This window comes from Helianthus annuus, chromosome 7, assembly GCF_002127325.2.
Source record: "Helianthus annuus cultivar XRQ/B chromosome 7, HanXRQr2.0-SUNRISE, whole genome shotgun sequence".
In the NCBI taxonomy this organism is placed as follows: Eukaryota; Viridiplantae; Streptophyta; class Magnoliopsida; order Asterales; family Asteraceae; genus Helianthus; species Helianthus annuus.
Window position 1 is genome coordinate 102,641,883 of NC_035439.2, and position 14,053 is coordinate 102,655,935.

Consider the following 14,053-nt stretch of genomic DNA (forward strand, 5'->3'; position numbering starts at 1 on the left):
GAGCTCTGAAACAAGGTGGGGAGGATATAACAACCCTCGGTAAAACCGACACCCTCATAATATTTCTGACACCCTAATATATTTAAAAATGTCCCAATATGTTTTTGTATATGCCCCGTATGTGAAAACCGAACCCAAAATACAAAATAACATATAAAATAAATTAAAAACCCTAAAAGATAAGCTGAGGCGGGCCGCGTAGGACCTCACCTCAAGCTCATGCGGGCCGCATTAGGATGTAATTGGACTCCGTTTAAACCGTTAGTTGATGCGGGCCGCGTATAAGTTAGCTTAAGTTCACGCGGGTCGCGAGTGTCCTGAATTGTGGCACGACCCGGAGCTGACACGTGTCATCACCGTGTCAAGTCTAGAGGGTGACCCAGCTAAGCTACGCATTGACCGCATGTTGACGCGGGCCGCGTAAGGCTTAGCCTTACTTTATGCGGGCCGCCTGGAAGTGCGATTTCAGCCCTATAAATAGAAGGCAACGAGCCTTCAGTCCATCGTTCAACTTTCTTTCTTTCTTAAATTTTCTGTAGTGGCGTTACTATACCCGGGCATTATACCCCCTAAAATAGCGAGGTTCTGCTACGATGTAAGTATTGTAACCCCTGGAGACGTATTAGATACGCTGCCCGATTGATCTAGGGTTCCGTAACGGCTGTCGTGGTTCTGCCCGACATAGTCGTTGGAATGCCGTCTCGGGGAGGGTATTACTAATGTTAAAATGGGTTATTATACTAACACACGTGCATTTGTGTAAATTATAGATATTTACCAGGAAACCCTAAAGAATAACCTAAACAGCAATGTGAGTTAAGCCTCTTTTTATATGCTCATTTTTGTGAGTTGATTCACTTTTTGTAAACCTTTTTGTTTACTGTTTTTAACAAAACCTCACTAAATTAAATATATACAAAGCAGTTATTGAGTATTTGTAAAGAATACAATTATAGTGGGTATGTTGGGGTTTTGTATACAAAATTGGTTACTGGCGTGGTAACATCCCATAAGTTGAGTATGACCGTACCACTGATGTTAATTGTGATGTATTGGATACAAATGTAATTGCGGATGTGCCCTCAATACTGCAAAATTGGTTTTTACTTAAACTTGATTAAACTGGGATTCACTCACCAGTATTTCCCACTGACAAAATGTTTTTAAAACGCGTTTCAGGTAACAAAATGTGAAAGCCAAATAGAAGCCAGCTGGACAGCACTGAAGGCTTGGAAAAGTGGCAATAAAGTTACCTAAGAATAAAATGGATGTTTTTGTTAAATAAATAGGATTTATTCCTATAAAATGTGTGTACTGAAAACTTGGGTTTTACCCATATGTTTAATATTATTAAACGAGGTGGTTTACTCTGATTAAATATTTCCTAACTACGGTCCTGATGAAAATTTCCGCTGCCAAATTGGATAAATAAACGTGATACCACCGAAACTGGCTCACGGCCGCCCGTTCCCGGGAACTAGGGACCGGGGGTTGTGACATTCTAAGCTAGTTTGCAACTTGTGGATTAACATTAAGTTGTGGGATCATATCAACTAAAGCTGTTCATATATAGTTTTCTGTAACAGAGTTGACCATAAAGTCAAACCATTACATTTGTCTTGCTACATATGATTCTGAAGTTGTGCTAACTTGTAATATTATTCTGAAAATATATACATAAATCATACGATTTTGTATTAACACAAGATCTTTATTACTTATAATGTAATCATATTATATACACTGTTTAGATGTCACAGAACCATTGCTGGTTGAGGTCGATCAGATATACCATCTTGCATGCCCTGCTTCATCGATTTTCTATAAATACAATGCTGTAAAGGTGTGTATTCGTCCTCATCCTCATTGCAGCTAGTAACTACAACAATTTGTTATGTCCCTTTCACTAAATGCCTCCAAAAATGATTATAACGGAACCTTAAGGAATGTGTAATTCTTGACAGACAATAAAGATGAACGTGATTGGCACGCTAAATATGCTTGGTCTTGCAAAGAGAGTTGGCGCAAGGTACAAAGATTGTTCTATAATTTTGGAACTTTAGATTATCTTGTTAAACGTTTTTCGTCATTGAATTTTGCTTACCTCAACCTCAGAGGTATACAGTGATCCTCTTGTGCATTCTCAACCTGAGACTTACTAGAGGTATACGGTGATCCTCTTGTGCATCCTCAACCTAGGACTTACTGGGGTAACGTCAACCCAAATGGTAAGCCTGCACCGTTATCTATCTTCATCAATTCTTGTTTGTTTTCATAATGTTCGCACCGTTTTCAACATTGAAACCATACCCTCTAAACTTATCGACGCATAGTTTTTATTGTCATTATGTTTTAACTACATGTACTCCATTTTCAACACACCTATTATACATTGCAATGTATACATTATGCACATGTGCATTGCCAACATATACATGTGTATCACATTACCAACACCCCATATTCATCACTAATAAGCATTAAACAAATCACTGTTTTTTACATTCATTGCTTTTATTTCCATACATTACATAATTCTGCACATGTGCATTATGTTGCCAACAATCCATAATCATCACAAATAAACTATTAACCATCGGTACATAATGATGCACATGTGCATCAAATTACCAACACCTCATACTCATCACCAAAAAAAATTGTTAAACATTTATACATCGTGCGTATACACACCATATACCATATTAATCACAATATTATATGTTTTTCTTTTTCTTTAGACAGGCACAACTATGACTTCTACACCTAATGGCACACCATATTGGATACCCGATGTTGATGCTGAATACATGCCTATTATAAACATTACGTTTAACCGTTGGGAGGATGTTGATTCCAATGATACGGATGAAGATATTGATGATGATGCTAAAGACCCTGCATATATATATGAACCTGATCAACCTCATAAACATTCATCCAGACGTCATAAAACATTCAACGATTCTTGATTATCCTACATATAATGACAAACAGTTTCTAAGCATTTTTCTTTTTGTTTTCAATCATGTAGCACTGTCTGTATATGTATTCATAGGTTATGATTGCGATCATGATACTTTGATATCAATTACTTATTATACATATGCGTATGTAGTTTCATTATTGACCACCTAACATATATTACCAACACGGTTACTGTTCTGAAAAATGCACATGTGCATACATGTTTACTATTTCAATCCACATGGTTATTCTTTTCGAACAATGCACATGTGCATACATGTTTAATGTTTCACTACATATTGTTATTGTTTCGACCAATGCACATGTGCATACACGAATATCTTAATTGCATATAATACGTTTTCCTTTACATATACATCATCATATGCAATATGGTACCCCATACGTAATATGGTACCACATACGTAATATGGTACCACATACGTAATATGATATGTTATATCAAACTTCCCACATGTGCAATACCAACATTTCCTTTACCAAACAACATAATACATCATATATTAACAAACACTATCATCCGTAATACGTTATACATTACCAATATACCTGAACAGTCAAATATTTTTAACCCATCAACCACCATATAAGTCATCGTATACATCAAAATTTTTATATTAACCGTTATCGTAAAAATTACCTACATCTTACCATCAAAATCAAGACAACAAAAAATTGTCTTTGTGAATTGCATATCCACAAACTACCTACATATAACATTCGCATTAGTTCACAACCTCACACCTTCTGATCTTCTTTCCATTTGCTAACCATCTTCCAACACTCCTCATGTTTCAATGCCTATGCTGTCTATCATTTCCCTGATATTTTTCATCGGTCAACCAATTAATCAAATACGTCCTTGTTGTCAATCCATGAGCAGTTTCGAATATTTTTTCCTGCATACATTACATATATTACATCAATTATTTCATGTATGCACATGCGCAGTAAACATATTACCAGTTTCGGCTCAACCATTTTGGTGGCCTAAGGCGAATTAAAAGCTTGTGGCCTTTTTCCAAAAAAAAAAAAGGAAAATAATTTGAGAAAAACTTCTTTCAGCCGACGTAACAGTTACTGGAATAGATAACATAATTTTATAAGCAATAAAAGCTGGATTTTTAAGTGACATACTTAACATACAAACTAAAATTTCACATTAATGCACTTAGTTTCTAAAAAAACATGTAAGTACTTACTGGATTCCACTGCAAGTAGTGCAAACGAATGTCCTTAGGTTTGTACCTACATAGTGTGGTCCCTGTTTAGCAAACAACATGAGATATATTAGGAATATTGGTAGAAAAATTCTGTATAAATGGCGATCTAGTACAATAATACTCAAAACAAAGGCAATAACACAATTGGAAAATTAACAAACTGTTGCAGTTAATAAACCTCCTACTCTATGGAAGTTTAAGCAGATTGCTTATGGCTTTCTCATTTCCCTCTTCCTCTTTGAACCGACTCATCATTTCCCAACTCTAATCCAAGCCCTAACTTCTAAAACAAATCAAATCAACAACTCATACATAAAACAAATCATGAAAATCAACAACTCATACATACAACTGTTATAGGTCATTTTCTAAGCATACATATCTTGACCAATATCCTGCCTTTGTTTGTTCACTTGTGACCAGGATGCTGGAAGAGGATATTGCTGACATCTTGGGTAATATCCTGAGATTTATTAATTAACCACGTGCAGGTTGGAGGTTAAGGCTTACTAACGGTCGAAAGGACTTCTTCTCCTCAAGACTCGGACGAATCTGTTGAAGAAGAGACGTTGAGCCTGAAAGACCAGGTCTACAACGTTCAATGAAGGAATATCCGGTGAATCCCGCAAATTTAGGATAGTTTGTTGGTTTATCTTTACTATAAATAGATGTGGCGGATCAGTTTAAGGCACACACTCTTTCACCAAGACTTCCGTACGCTCTTACTCTCTAGTTCACAGCAATCACCACACTTGTATCCAAATCATATTGTAACACTTAATTGATCCTCACCACATCCTGCACTGTATCCTGATATTTGAAGCAATAGAAGAACAAGGCAGCTGCGATTGTCAGCTCCCGAGGTTTTATGCCGGCGATCTAGATTAATCAAGGGCTTTCCTCGTACATCTCGTGTCATTTACTTTACTTTCTGCTCATTGTTTGATCATCGATACAGCTCGATATCCTGAGCCGTATCCCGAATACTGATTTTATAAACAACTTAACAAGCACATTTTCAACAACACTTTCTAGCACACTACCTCACTTAACTAATTTGATCACTAAATTGCTTAGGTAATTTTTGACCAAAACAATTTGGCGTCCACCGTGGGGCAAGTGGTGCTCTCTTTACTAAAAATCTTTATCAAATCGCTAATCAGTTTTCTGTTTTCAAAACTTTTTGCCACATTACCCATAATGGCCTCAAGATCAAACATGAGTTCCTCTACTATGTCTGCTATGACTTCTGCTACTACGGGTCCAGTGCTTCCACCACCTCCTCCAAGGATCCAATCTTCTTCGCAACCTCAGGACATTATCCCTACCCGGACTGTTCAGGGATCTGCTCCGATTTTGGCTTCTAATGATGAAATTCTAACCTTATTTGGGAGTGTGCAGGAACAAATGAGGCAGCAACAGGAAACAAACCAGATGCTGTTAAGGGAGATACAACTCCTGAAGTCCGGCTCGAGCAGACCTGCTGAGAATATCGTCACTCCATTACAGCCTAGAGCGTTGAACTTTAGTTCAGCCGTGTATACTGAGGATAATAGGGGGAATATTGTGCCCAGCCTCCCTCAGAATCCTACTCCTGAGATACCCTCCTCGGTTAGGATGTCAACCGTGAGGAGCTCAGGATATGTTTCGGGATATGGGCAGAATCCTCTAACTGGTAACGTATCTAATAATAATAATGCTATTGCCACTAACAGTGTTGGATCTTTGCAGGATACAACTGTAACGTCAGAATTATCCAGGGAGCTTCAGAAATTAAAGGATATGATATCCAGTGTACCTGGGGTAGTGCAGCCAATTCCTGAAGTATCCCAGGATAGCCACAGGATATCTCGGTTCGTACATCCTATATGTGATGCTGAAATCCCAAAAAGATTTCAGACTCCGAACATGAAGCTTTACGATGGAACCACGGATCCTGAAGAGCATATTGCCCAGTATAGGGAAAGGATGGAGATCAACCCTATCCCTCCGTATCTCAAGGAAGCTTGCCTGTGCAAGGGTTTCGGTTCTACCTTAACAGGATCAGCCTTAAAATGGCTGTTAAATGTTCCTCCGCATTCGATTACATCATTTGCCCACTTAGTGAATTTATTTAATAGTCAATTTTCTTGCAGTCGGAGTTTTGAAACTAACCAGTGATCTTTACAGGATAACTCAAGGACCTCAGGAATCCTTGAGGGATTACGTGAACAAATTCAGTCGAGAATCCTTGGATATTCCGCATCTTGATGTTGCAACAGCTGTGCAAGCCTTTAAGATGGGGTTACAAAAGGACTCTCATTTTTATCAGGATCTTGTAATGAATCCCTGCAGGAATCTCGACGAGGCTCGTAACAGGGCTCTAAGATATATTCGGTTGGAGGATGACAAGAAAATGCAAGAAAGGATGAATGCATCGTCAACATACGAATCAACTAACAGGAAATCGGAATCCTCATATAAGCCATATCGCTCCAAGCCATATGGAAGAAATGATAACAAGAGAGTGAATGCTGTTGAAGACGAGGATCCTGAAGAATATCCTGAGTTATCTGAATATTGTTTTTCTGTTAATATACCTGAACTAATGTATGCTATGCAGGGTCTGGGAGATAAAGCCAGGTGGCCTCGGAAGAATCAACAAAAAGCTGATTGGAAGGATAAATCCAAATGGTGTGCCTTCCATGAGGATTTCGGACATGTTACGGAGGATTGCATTGCTTTGAGGAAGGAAATAAGCTATCTTCTGAGCAAGGGATATCTAAAAGATCTCTTGGGAAGAAAAAAGAATAAAGGACAGGATACTGAAAAGGATCCTGAGCGAGCGGCCTTACCTCCCCCGGATGCCAAGATAATCAACTTTATTTCGGGAGGATCCGATATTTGTGGGACTTCGTATTCAGCGGCAAAGAGACATGCAAAAGAAGCTAAGGCTAAGAGGGGAGACAAACCTGTCAAAATGACTACCCTCACAACTGACAAAATGATCACGTTTAACGCTGATGACAGGGATACTGTCCAGGATCCTCACCATGATGCTCTGGTAATAACGTTATATGTGGCTAACCATTTTGTACGCAGGATACTGGTTGATAATGGCAGTTCCGTCAACATAATCCAACTGGAGACTCTGAAGAGAATGAATGTGTCTCCAATGGACATCACTTCGAAGTCTACTGTGCTCGTTGGTTTCAGTGGAGAAGCTAGGAACACAGTGGGAGAGATAAAGCTGCCCGTATATGTTGAAGGAGTCAACAAGATGCAACGTTTCTGTGTGATGGATTCTCTATCCTGCTATAACATCATCCTGGGAAGACCGTGGATTCATGATATGAAGGCCGTTCCATCAACATATCACCAATGCATTAAGATTCCTACCCCTTGGGGAGTTGTCAAAATCGATAGTGATCAGCAAGAAGCGAAAGAATGTTACTCATCCTCAATGAAATCCTCGGCCAAACCAAATCCAGCATAGCAATTAAAGATGCGGGCCCAGGATATCGTGGAGAATTCGGAGCAGGATGTGAAGAAAGTTATCCTGGACCAGGATAATCCTGATATCTCGGTGCTCGTAGGGACCAATATCCCTCAGGATATTGAAGAACAATTAACTAACTTTCTGAAATGCAGGATGTCTACATTCGCATGGAAGCATGAGGATATGACAGGTATATCAAAAGACATTATTACTCACAAGCTTGGAATTGATAGGTCATACAAGCCTATACAACAAAAGAGAAGGAAATTCGCCCCTGAACGGAATGCAATTATCCAAGAGGAAGTTGAAAGATTATTGAAGTCTAGAATGATTAGAGAAGTCAAATTCCCTAGATGGCTAGCAAATGTGGTAGTGGTTCAAAAGAAGAATGGGAAATGGAGAGTTTGTGTAGACTACACAGACCTGAACAAAGCTTGTCCAAAAGACCCATTCCCTCTGCCTCATATAGACTCGATGGTGGATGCCACTGCCGGCCATGAAATGTTAACCTTCATGGATGCATCCTCAGGATTCCAGCAGATTCAAATGGAACCTTCAGACCAGGAGGATACTGCTTTCATGACACCAACAGGTATTTACTGTTATACTGCTATGCCTTTTGGTTTAAAAAAATGCAGGTGCGACGTACCAGAGATTGGTGAACATGATGTTCAAAGACAAACTGGGGGACACCATGGAAGTGTATATCGATGATATGGTGGTGAAATCTAAAAAGGCCGAGGATCACCTCCAGGATATCAAGGGAGCGTTTGATATCCTGGATCAATACAAGATGAAGCTGAATCCTGCTAAATGCCATTTCGGAGTGGGGGCAGGAAAGTTTCTTGGATACATGGTGACAAAAAGAGGGATAGAGGCGAGCCCGGAGCAGATTAAAGCTATCTTGAATATAAAGTCACCCTCGAATATGAAGGATGTTCAGCGGCTAACAGGACGAGTGGCAGCCTTGAATAGGTTTATTTCAAGATCCTCGGAAAAGTGTAAAGAATTCTATGATATCCTGAAAAAGAATAAGAAATTTGAATGGGGCGAGAAGCATGAAGCAGCCTTACAGGATTTGAAGCAGTATCTCTCAACCGCGCCTCTATTGATGAAGCCTGAAGACGGTGAACCATTATCCCTGTATCTTGCAGTATCAGGGAATGCAGTAAGTGCAGTACTCGTAAAGGATCATGAAGGTCAGCAGTATCCTGTTTATTATGTTAGCAAAAGTTTGTTAAATGCTGAAACTAGATATTCTCACCTAGAAAAGCTAATATTGGCTCTAGTAATGGCATCAACAAAGCTTAGACATTATTTTGAAACACATAGGATTCATGTTAAAACTAATTATCCTGTTAAGAATGTGCTTAGGAAACCGGAGATGTCGGGTAGAATGGCTAAGTGGTCGGTAAAATTAAGTGCCTATGATTTAATATACGAACCTAGAAATTCAATAAAGTCTCAGGCTCTAGCGGACTTTGTGGCTGATTTCAGTAGTGATATTCAAAATGAAGTAGACCTTGAAGTGCAACAACTAGGAGAGAACTTAGAATCCTGGACATTATATACTGATGGTGCATCTAATGTAAGGGGTGTAGGTTTAGGTATACTACTAAAATCGCCACAGGGGGACATAATACCCCAGGCTGTTAGATGTGAATTCCCTGCTACTAACAATGAGGCAGAATATGAAGCTTTAATTGCAGGATCAGAATTGGCTAAGAATATGAATATCAAGAATTTGCAAGTATATGTTGATTCCTTTTTAATTACTAATCATTTTAATGGATCCTATGCAGTCAAGGGTGAGAAACTAATTGAATACCTCGGTATTCTTAAAAAATTAGCAGGATATTTCGATATTTTTACATTTGAACAGGTACCAAGAGAGGATAACGCCGAAGCAGACGCATTGGCAAACTTGGGGTCATCAATCAGGATACCAGAAGGGACCCCGATACCGATATTACATATCCTGTATCCTGCAACGGATCCTCAGCATAAGGAAGTAGCAAGTATTCAAAATCCTGGAGTGGTGTATCCTGAAGGGGATCCTAAATCCTGGACGACTCCAATTATGAGATATCTCAAGGAAGGACATATCCCCGAAGATGAAAATCCTAAGGCGTTTAGGATGAAGGTATCACGATTCACTATTATAAATAATATTTTATATAAGAAATCTCTTGCAGGACCATACTTGAGATGCTTGGAGGATCCTGAAGCCAAAGAAGTACTTCGGGATATACATGAAGGGGATTGTGGTAACCATACTGGGGGCAGGTCATTATTTTCGAAAGTATTAAGGACAGGATATTATTGGCCAACAATGAGAAAAGATGCCGCAGAGTATGCTCGAAGATGTGATGCGTGCCAAAGACATAGTAACATATTGCATCAGCCCGCTGAACCGTTATATCCTATTGTTTCCCCTTGGCCATTTATGAAGTGGGGGATGGATATAGTAGGAAAATTACCAAAGGCCCCGGGAGGAAAAGTCTTTATGCTAGCAATGACGGATTATTTCTCTAAGTGGGTTGAAGCTGAAGCCTTTGTCCAAGTTAGAGACCAAGAAGTAGTATCCTTCATAAAAAGGAATATCCTGACCAGGTTTGGGGTACCAGCTGAAATCATCTGTGATAATGGGTCCCAGTTTATAAGCAAGAGGACCACTGATTTCTGCAAGAGTTGGGGGATCAAAATGATAACATCCACTCCAGTACACCCTCAAGCGAATGGGCAGGCAGAATCCTCAAACAAGATAATTGTCAACAATTTGAAAAAGAGACTTGGGGCTAAGAAGGGAAGATGGGCAGAAGAATTACCATTTGTCCTATGGGCTGACAGGACAACTGTGAAGAATGCTACTGGGCAAACTCCATTGTCCTTAGTATTTGGAGCAGAGGCAGTAATCCCGACAGAAATGACAATGCCCACTGTAAGATCTACCCTAAGTGATCCTGAGCAGAATCCTGAAGCCTTGTGTCAAGATTTAGACACTATAGATGAAAAAAGAGATGCGGCAAGGCTAAGGATGGCAGCATATCAACAGAGAATATCCAGGGCATATAACAAGAACATTAGGACCAGAAGGTTTAAGGTTGGAGATTGGGTGCTAAGAAAGGCTTTTCAGAATACTACTAATCCTGCCGATGGCAAGCTAGCCCCAAAATGGGAAGGACCATACAAGGTTGAATCAGAAGCAGGAAAAGGAGCATACAGACTCAAGAATATGGAGGGGGATATGCTACCGAGGTCCTGGAATGCTATACACCTCAAGCTCTATTTCAAGTGAGTTTAGAATTTAATTTCTAACCCAGGATGGTATGAATTCTACCTTTTTTAAATATGTTTGGTTTAATTTATTCTTTGTAACCCAATACTGACTTAAGCATCGGAGGGGTGTTAGCCAAGCTAACACCCACCTTAATTTACAATTGTTTTGCAAGATATGTTTCAGGATGTAGCTTCAGGATATGTGCTCAGGATAACTCGAAAGATTAGAGGATTGGCCCCATCTCTCACGTTTAAGGGATACTGATCCCTTCACAGGTTTAAAGGTATTCACCTTTCTTCCGAATTGGGTTTAAACACCCCGCCTGGAGCGCAAGTTATTCAGGGATAGTTCAAGGTGGCGGGACCAGTCCATGTAAAAGCGGCTGACAATTTCGTTACTGTTGGCTATATCCTGAATCCTAAAGGTATATGAGGATTGATCACCCTCTCTCACGAAAGGGTATTTTCATACTCTCTAAGGTTTAAAGGTTTTCACCTTTCTAAGTCTTGAAGTTTATACACTCCCGCCTGTAGCGCATGAAAATTTGGGATTTTCCCCAGGATACAAGGGATTTATCTCCAGTACATCCTTGGGTTTTGCCCTTAGGACATAAAAAATTGCCTAGACAATGGAAACTAACATTCAGAAGATTTCTAAAGTATTTGAAGGCATTGTACACAGGGGACATTCCCATTAAGGTGGTGGTGCAAAAGCTAAAAAGCTGGGATTTGGAACTAATGCACTAAATACCTTGCACTGGGGACATCTTTATGGGAAGAATTGCAAAGGGACTGAAGTTTGGTAATAGGTTTATACCCTATTTCTGGTATGATCTTTCCTTTGTGAACATCGTTTAAGTTTTTAATGACATTATGTTTTATAAAAAGGACAAGTATCCTGATATATTCTCAAAGTCTTTTTCAGAATATTTGATTAGGGTGTTTGAAACTAATGATAGTTTGGAACTGGTCGTTTATCTAAAACTTTCTACAAAATTGAAGGGATGTTTGTAAGTTCTATCTAATAAAAAGTTTTACAGTATATTGCTGAGGATACTGATCAGGATATATTATAAGATAACAGTATGAAATTTTTTCAAAGCTAAAATTTATACTTAGAAATTGTTGGGGCTGGATTTTACTATAAATGATCCTTATACGTGATCCTGACCAGTGATCCTTGTTTCTTTGGCAGATAGTGATCCTCAGCCAGACTTCAGGATCAGGATCATGGGACGATATGGTGATCCTTACACTAACGGTCACTTCCACTTATTACAAAATTGTTTTGCAGGAACACCTAGCAGGATATGCCCTACACATCATGATCCAGGGACGCGTTTTCACAAATATGGCAAGAGCAAAATTGGAGATAGACGTTGTACCGGATATGGAAACTTAGCTTGATTAATGGGCAGCAATTTAGGCTAGATTATCTTTATTTCTAAAGGGGTAATGAGCTGATTAGTGGTCTATCTACCTAAAATAAGTTACCTACACATGTATAAATACCACTCTTCCTCATTCGGAAGAACACACACAACATACGACACCACTCTCGAACACTTAGACACTCAGTGATCCTTGTACTCAGCTCATTATCATCCGAAGTTGTAACTACATTTTTATTATATTGAAGTTGGTGATCGGTAGTTGCCATCACCCGAGGTTTTTTATGCCGGAGATCATACATTGATCAAGGGCTTTTTCCTCGTATAAATCATTGTGTCTTTGCATCTTCATCACAGAAGTGATCCTTTACTTTCATAGTTAACCAAGCATCATACCCCGTTTTCATAAAGTTTGGTTACATTATCCTTGTGTGATTTTTGACCAAAACAGTTTGGCGCCCACCGTGGGGCAATTGGTGCTTCATTCATAAAGAAAATCTTTTGTCCGAAATCATTTCAAAGAGTTACATGGCTTCATCATTGAAGAACACCTCCACGGCGATGTCTGCAGTCACCTCAGCACAAACCACTCTACCTCCTCCACCGGCAGGATCCCAGAGAAATGCTGAGAAGAGACCAACCCCTTCTTTCTCTAAACCTCCATCTTCTTCTGCTATGAATTCTTCTATTCCCAGTACTAGTGATGTGTTTGCTTTAATTTTGCAGATGAAGGATCGTATGCAGCGGCAGGATGAAACTAATGACAGGATCCTCAGGGAGATTGGAGATCTCAAAAGACAAAAGAAAGCGGCAGAGGATCATTCCCCACTGATGCCAAAATCCTTGAGTTTTGAGACTCCAATGGTCACCTCTCAGCCATCAGGGATCCCAGATGTACAGATCACAGGGGAGACGAGAGGATTACATCTCAAGTCAGCAGCAATGACTCAGACATCGGGCTCGTATTTTCAGCCAGCAGGATCCTATCCTCAGTATATGGGATCCTTTATGAATTCAGGAATATATCCGGGTGCACAGCAATTTCAAGGATCCTACTTCGTTCCGGGCTTATCCCAGGTTCAAGGATCCTCCCTTGTTCCAGGATCATCCCAGGTTCAAGGATCCTCCTTTGTTCCAGGATCTACTCAGACCCCAGGATCCTTCCTGATGCCAGGATCCCTAAAAAGTTTGCAAACAGGGAGTCTAGATGTCCATCAAGGAGACTTCATTCCAATGCAGACCATTGCTTCCACTGGTCCCTCCGTTGTTCCAGAATCCCAGCAATATGGATTCCCTAACTTGAACCCAATGGGAGGTAACACTTTAAATAATTATCCTACCACTAACCATGGATTCATGCAGGATACAGGTACCAATCACGCTATGGCCAGGGAATTACAGAAACTAAAGGACATGATCTCAAGTGTTCCAGGGGTAGTCAAGCCTATCCCAGAAATTGCAGATGGAAGCCACAAGGTATCTCGCTTTGCACCACCAATTTGTGATGCAGAGGTGCCCAAAAGGTTCCATATCCCTACCATGAAGCTGTATGATGGCACAACGGATCCAGAGGAGCATATAGCACAATACAGGGAAAGGATGGAAATCAATCCTATCCCAGAAAAGTTGAAGGAAGCATGCCTATGTAAAGGATTTGGATCCACTCTAACTGGATCAGCTCTTAAGTGGCTGCT